Source organism: Asparagus officinalis, chromosome 1 (assembly GCF_001876935.1).
Source record: "Asparagus officinalis chromosome 1, Aspof.V1, whole genome shotgun sequence".
Taxonomy (NCBI): domain Eukaryota; kingdom Viridiplantae; phylum Streptophyta; class Magnoliopsida; order Asparagales; family Asparagaceae; genus Asparagus; species Asparagus officinalis.
The window spans coordinates 122563112-122571481 of NC_033794.1; positions in this window are offsets into that span (position 1 = coordinate 122563112).

The window sequence follows — 8370 nt, forward strand, 5'->3', positions numbered from 1 at the left end:
TCGTCAAGAGGACCGACAAGTACCGCCCGACCTAAGGGGATGTCGACTCGGTGTGTCGGCTAAGTCGGGATCCTTGGTGGTCTTGACTGTCAATTTAATTTGAGTGGTGCATGTAGGGGGACACATGTCCGTTGCTGACAAAGGGTCATATTTTGACGACTATAAACACCATAACAGCAATACTTAAAAAAATAGGGAGTCATGCTTTGCAGATGGTGTACACTAGTTTGATATTATTTGAAGACCCTTCACACTTGAAGTTGTTATATTGGGGTCTTATGTTGCTCCCATTTATTAGAATCTTTTAAAGTCATATGTCGTTACGCTGGCTATATCAAAATTTGAAAAATGTGGTGAGTGTTGAAGGGTGTGATTTTATATACGGCAATATATGTGAAAGGAGATGGTGATTTGACATAGAGGTTGCTCTCCCCATGGATCACCAGATTGATCGGATACGTAGTGGGCCCAACAAGTTTCCCCCTTACTCGATATCCTTGAAGTTCTTACTAGATGATAGTTTGCTATCATTTGCAAGAGGTATAATTTAAGTTTTCCCCTTTTAGAGCATCTCCAAGAGGCTCCTTATCCCATATCCTAGCTCAAATTTAGAGAGTAGGATGTGAATAATTGGCTCTAACAAGCTCCCTATCCCATATTCCAAATATAGGGTCATTGAGAGCATCTTCCAAATCAAAGACAAATTGAGACACTTCTTATATCTACAGTACTTTGGGGAGCATTGTTGGAGCATTTGCTCCTTATTTGACTCTCTATTTTCTAGAGCATCTCCAACAATGATCTTAGGTTTTCCCTATATTTGAGGAGCAAATCTATCATCCTAGGAAATAGGGAGCCAAATAATGAGCAAGTGCTCCAACAATGCTCCCCAAATGACTCCTCATCTCATGTCCTAGACTAAATATAGGGAGTAGGAGAGGGAAAAAATTGCTCCAACAATGCTCTTTATGTTAAGACTAAATATATGGAGTCATTTCTTGTCTTTGATTTAGAATACAAAATCACAAGCCCTATATTTAGTCTTCATTATAGGGAGCTTGTTGGAGCCTGTTTGGTGGAAAAATTCGATGTAAAAGAAATGAAAGAAAAATTGATTTGTATTCTCTCAAAATCGATTACAATTTGGATTCCGATTACAAAAGAGAGGAGAACGAATTTGGTTCTCCCCTTTGTTTAAAACTGGGTTCTTCACGGTGGCGATGGAGTGCCTCCCTCGAATGCTCGCGTAGAGTTTGCTCTCCGTTGACGATCCAACGTTTTGCTTCACTGGAACGATGTCTTCTCCTCACGATTCGACGCTGTGGAGAGCTTGCGTGGCAAGTTTGAGAACTCTGAACGAGTTTAGAATAACTCTGTGAAAGAGTTGATTTGAACCGAAGATCGGTTAATAAGCCAAGGCTAGAAGAAAGCTCCGGTGGTCGATCGTTGCTGAGGATGAACGTCGATCTCCCCCTTGTTGCCAAGCCAAAAGATCTCTTCTTCGTTGCTGAAGAGAGAATCAATCCGAGCCAAGAAACTCCAACCTCCCTGCCAAGTCTTAGATCCAAAAAGCCAGTCTGAACTCAATCGAGTTTACCCATATTTATAGGGAATTAAGGGGTGTAACCGCCCCCTTAATCCGCTCCTAAGTGGGGCGGAAATCCCTCAAATCGTGGAGGGAAAACGGTTTCTGCAACCGTTCAGCTCGTGTTTGAACGAGTCAAACGTCCACGTCGGCGTTTAGGACCCTAACTCCGTGTTTTAGAATGGAGACGCGGAGTTGGGTAATCGCTGGGTGTTGAAAAACGTGGGTCCGACCCCAGCATTTTAATGTTGTAACGCGGGTCCGACTCCAGCGTTTTGATGTTGTAACGTGGGTTCGACCCTCGCGTTTTGATGTTGTGACGCGGGTCCGACTCCAGCGTTTTGATGTTGACACACGAGGAGGACCTCCGCGTTTTGGTGTTGATACACGTGGAGGACCTCCGCGTTTTGGTGTTGATACACGGGGAGGACCTTCGCGTGAGCTCTCATCGGTTGTCGTGAATGTCGTCAGATTGTAACATTCAGCGATCTATGTGAAAGTCTTCAAATTGTAGCCTTCTGGAAATCGTCAGATTGTAACTTCCATCATCGGTGTTTGATGGTAAATTTTGTACTTGGTAGTGATGTGTCACATCCTCATCCACTCACTACCCATGTGAATTTGTTCTCACATTTGAACGAGTGGAGGGGGATTTGACAACTTACTACCAAGCACAACTTTTTATGCTTGGTACCAAGCATACTCATATTTCTCATATATATATATATCCACACAACCACAAGGTAATTGTTAGTGAAATCTCCAGATGGTTTCAGATATGTTAATGGTGTGTGCCCCTAAATATCTGCTTAAAAGTGATAGAGATATGTTTCTAATCCAATTGTGGGAAAAAGTTTTGGTGGCTGATTGCTTTCCCATGTTCAACAAGCAATGCCACATGCTCTCCCTCTTGTTGACTGGTTATGTATCACTCCATCACTCTTCTCCTGTAATCACTCTGGATTCTGGGAAAAGCTTCATCATCCGGGCCTACTTCATAACTTGCTGGATCACTGCCGGTTCAGTTTTCTACATTATAAATGCTTGGTGTGCTTCAGGGACTGTGAGTTGACAAGTTACCTTCATCTTTGTGTAAGTAATAGTTGCAAATTTTTGAGGAGTAAAAAAGGGTTAAATTGAGACTCCAATTGCTGCTAACTCTCAACAAAAGCTAGGGGGGGAAATCTTGATATCAAACAAACACCTACAACTAAACTTTTTGTTATGGTGCTTTCAATCGCCAAAGTACGGCCCTTTGTCAGCAACGGACAAGTGTCCCCCTACATGCACTGCTCAAGTTAGATTGATGGTCAAAACCACCAAGGATCCCGACTTAGCCGACTCGCCGAGTCGACATCTCCTTAGGTTGACTCGAATGGCGGTACTTGTGGGTTCTCTCGTCGAAGACGACTCGTTACGAGCCCACTCGATTAGTTATTCGACGCATCGCGAGGTCGACTCGAAATGCGTTACTTCTTGGCCAAGCTAAAGGACTTCAACTTCGAGCCTCTCCTGCTGACAGCACATCGGGGTCATATTTAATCTTGGCATACACATCATATCTCTAGCCCAGATAGTCCTTATGACTCATCGGACCATGTCACCACCGTTATGTCTCTAATCACTTCTCATTTAATGCTGAGGTGATCTCTCATCTACTCGCCGATCGACAAGTGTAAAGTAGGCGCTAACGTAGCCGCCAACAAATGCTTATTTATTGTCATCTTGTGCTCGGCTGAAATGACGATTCTATTCTTTCAGTACCACTACAAATAAATGTATTATTATCAACATAAAAAGGACTCCTTTCCAAGGACCTTTTTTTCCTAAGCAATTAAAAAAAGGATCTTTTTTCTTAAAAGGATTCTTTTTCCTAGAAATTTCTAAGCCATTTTCAGGCTATTTTCCATGCAATATCTGCTAATTATACTACACTACACAGAAGAACTCACGCAGCTCTTCAGTTTCCCACTCAAATTCACCAGCTAACTTGATCGTCAGAGGCATAACATGGGAACTAAGCTCCGTCCTCTCACGAGTTGCTATTTGTGCAGGCTGAAAGCTACTAAATTCAAGACCATATATTCGAAGAAGTGAGCGGCCCCAAATCATTCTCACCCTCACGTATTTGACTGTTTGGTTACTTAAAATCAACACTTTTAAAAATGCATTGAATAATCAAAATTGTAACTATATGGGATTATAGTTATAACAACTGCAGTCGCATGCGATCAAGACTTGCATGTAATTGTAATTGCAACTACTGAAAGTTATAAACTTTTAAAATGCATAAAATAATAACAATTGCAATTACATAAGACAACAGTTATAACAGCTACAGTTACATGCAATCAAAACTTGTATGCAATTAGAGTTAGCAACGGACAAAACGCTTCCTAAAGTATTGAATGGATAAGCGTGATGAAAGCATTTGTCATAGTAAAGTTATTCCTGAATGGACAGGAATAACTTTTAACATAATAATATTATACACTTTACTTGTTATGCTATTCTTATTTTATCCTTTGTAACGAATGGGTGATTTGGCATAGCTTAGTATTTTCCAGGGAACAATGTGATTGACGCATTCAATAGTACACAACTTGAGACAGATGCATGCTCATTGCTCATTGTAACGCAACCGGCTGCACGTTTTAGGGGCTGTTCGTTTGGCCATTTTTTTTGGGAAATCAAAGAATAGGAAATCTATTTCCTATAATATTTGTTTTGAGGTTGTTTGGTTGGTTTAAAAAAGAAAGAAATTGTAGAATAGGAGATAAGATGAGATGAGTTGTCAACTTATTATTGGATGATGTGAGTGATTTAAAAAAAAAATTGTTTTGAGGTTGTTTGGTTGGTTAAAAAAATAAGGAAATGAATTGGAGGTATATTATTGGATGATGTTTTGAGGTTGTTTGTGTTTGGTTCGTTTTTAAAAATAGGAAAATAGATGAGATGAGATGAGTTGGAGGTATATTATTGGATGATGTGACACGTACTTAAGGAAACCAATTTCTTGTTTTTTTTTGAGGAAATGGATGGAAAGGAATGTTTAATGAGATGAGATGAGTTGTCACAATATTATTGGATGATGTGTGTGATTTTTAAAAATGGGATAAGATGAGTTGTGATGAGTTGGATGATGTGACACATTTCTTGTGTTTGGTTTATTTTTAAATGTAAGAAAGGAGATGAAATGAGATGAGTTGGAAGATAAAAATAATATTTTATTAGATGTTGTGGGTGAGTTTTAGGGATGGAAATGGGTAAAAATATTATTTTATTGATTTCCTTGTACCGATTTCCTTTTCTTGATTTTTAGGAAACCAACCAAACGGGCCCTTAGTGCAGTTGAAAATTTATACGGAAATATTAAAGGTTTTAGTTTTGCAGAGTACTATTATAATCATCATTAGCAGTAGAAACCAGTTGGCTAGCTGTAACTTATGTACGTTGTGTTGCGCAAAGTGAAAGCATCAGGTGTTGGGCTGAATTGATTGAACGCGCTTTCATCGATACCAACAGATGTAGTAATCCTGTCCTAAATTGTGCATCCCAAGGCCTCGGTTCTTTGCCTTAATAATGCATTATTACTGGATCACAGGCACATACGTTACGCACGTGCAACAATACCCCATTCATAGAATGTAATTCATGGCTAAATAGTACTTATGTGCTCTGATGTTTCATTTACTTTTTTACTTAAATGCCCTCACTTTTTTTTTGGTGGTAAGAAAATATCCTAAAATTTTTTATGCTTATTGCTGATGTTAATAATCAAATAGATAATAATATACGGTAGGGATGAGGTTGATTAGGGACCGCTCACTTCTTCGAATTTCTGGTTTTGAGTTGAGTAGCTTCAACATGCACAAATAGCAACCCGCGAGAGGACGGGGCTTAGGTCCACTGTGTTTCCTCCGATGATCAAGTCAATTGATGAACTTGAGCGGAAAACTGAAGAACTCTATGAGTTCTTAAGTGTAGTGCAGTTATAATTTGCAGATATTGCTTGGCAAAATAGCCTAGAAAAACCCCCCCCCGAAAATTGCTCCCCCCCTCCTGTTGAGAATAATACTTCTGTTTATAGTGGTGTTGAAAGGGTAGAACGGTCACTTCGGTCGAGCATAGGATGACGGCAAATAAGTATGGCTTGACAGCTGCGTCAGCACCTACTTTACAGGTGTCGGTCAGCGGGTAGAGGAGAGATCACCTCAGCATTTAATACGAAGTAATTGGAGGCATGGCAGTGCTAACGTAGTCCGATGAGTCATGAACACTATCAGGACTAGAGGTATGATGACGCCTACCAAACATTTAATATGACACCGACATGCTGTTTTCGAGGTTGAAGTCGTCTTTTAGCTTGGTAGAGAAGTAATGCCCTTCGAGTTGACCCCACGAGACGTCGAATAATTGGTTGAGTGGGCTCGTAGCGAGTCGTCTTCCGACGATGGAACCGACAAGTACTATCCTTCGAGTCGACCTATTGAGATGTTGACTCACTCAATACCGACTCTTTGAGTCGGCTAAGTCAGGATCCTTGGTTTCTCTGACCGTCAATTTGGTTTGAACAGTGCATGTAGGGGGACACCTGTCAGTTGCTAGTAAAGGGTCGTACTTTGGCGACTAAGAACACCACAACACTTATATACCCTCACTTATTTTTTGTGGCACTTATATACACTAAAGTTTTAAATTTGACACCTAAATACCTTAAAGTTTTTAAACCCGTCTCTTAAATATCGTATTATTTTTAAAACTTGCACACAAATACCCTCAATTATGCAAACTTGAGGGCATTTACAAGTTTTAAAAACTTTAGGGTAATTAAGTGCTATATTTAAATACCCTAATTAAAAACTTGAGGGTATTTAAGTGCCAAAAAAAACGAGGGTATATAAGTGCAAGTTAAAAAAAAACTTTAGGGTATTCTTTTAACTACTAAATACAAGTTGGGTATATAAGTGACAAGTATATGAAATAAGCCTTAATTTAATATTGATAATGACATTTTTTTGCATAACTCCAAGGAAATTATTGCTTAAAATTTTATGTTTTTGTTTGTGAAAATTAATTTAATAAAAAAAGTAAAACTTTTTAACCCATGCGCTTGATATAATATATATAATATATATATATATATATATATATATATATATATATATATAATATATATATATATATATATATATATATATAGAGAGAGAGAGAGAGAGAGAGAGAGGATATTAATGGGTATCCTTGACAAGGAGGGGATTTTCCTCCTTAACAATGATGTGACACAATCCTCATCTTCTGAATTTCTCTCTCCTATTTTATTCTCTCTCATTCACATGGTGAAGATTGTGTCACATCATTGTTATAGGAGGAATCCCCCTCGTCAAGAAATACTCATATAATCTCATATATATATATATATTATATATATATATATATATATATATATATATATATATATATTATATATATATATATATATATATATGAATATTGTAGATAAATTCATGACTTTTTAAAATCTGCCTCGACTCATTTACCAATTGTACATTGATTTGATTAATTAAACTTTATATAGTTATATGGACTTTTGTTTAGGACCAAAATTATATAGACTTGATCTATGTTTATGGAAAAAAATATTGCTTAAAATGATCTAGAAACAACAAAGAGAAAAATAAATATTCAATTGTATTGATTTTGTCTATGTTCATGGTAAAATATGGATAGAATGTGGTAGAAACAATATAATAAAGGAAAAAAAAATCTCTTTTGTTAAATTACACTTTTACCTTTTCAACTAAATTTGAAATTAGTCATTATAGTTACTAGTTAGTAGTTGGTTAAAAATTTGTGCGGTTGAGTTTGAAAGGATTAAAGAATTTGGAACTAATTTCTAAGTGTTAAGACGCGGGAGATTAATTTCTAAAAGCTTACATGTTTGGATGACTAATATCAAGATTTTGAGGACTAATTTCAGAATATGAAATATTGAGGGACTAACATGGACGATACCCATAATAAGGCAAATTTCACAAAAAAATCCCCTAAATTTTAGGATGTCTCACAAAATTTTGAACATTTTTTACTAGATCCTCGTGTATGTACTTTGTGAACAACTTAAATTTTCTTTTAAATTTTTTTAGCGTTTTGTTTATCCTTTATATTCTTGAGGAAAAAATTAGTGTTTTGTTTATCCTTTATAGGCAATATACCCGCTCTCATAAATTTTATATGTTTCTATCTTAATGAAATTTTAGCTATTTGTAAATTGCACCTAGGAGTCCGGTGAGAAAATTTCAAAGATCAAAGGGTTTTCTATGACACTCCAAAGTTTAAAAGGGTTATTTGAGATAAACAAAATTTGAATAGGGATCTCTTCATTGCGTGGGGGGTTTTATGAAACTAACCCTAAATAACGTGTGCACTGAGTTTTGTCTAAACCCACTGTAGTTCAGAAATGAAACAGTGGGTGAGGCACAACACCCTATGGAGCACGGACTAGGCCTTGCTCAGAACACAGCCCACTTTCATGGCGATGAGCCCACCCAAGTGTTGTAGGCCCGCATAGGCACACACGGGCCAGATAATGTCACTTAATTGCTTTATTCTTTTCTAATATTGTTATTTCATTTATTAGAGTTATATTGTCACAATTATATTCAGATTTATACAGATAAGTTGACAACAATTTGGAGAAGTTCGAGTGAAAAGTTCTTGATAAACATTACTTTAAGAACTACGAAGTGAACAAATTTGGACCATAGTCGAGGGAAACAAAAGAA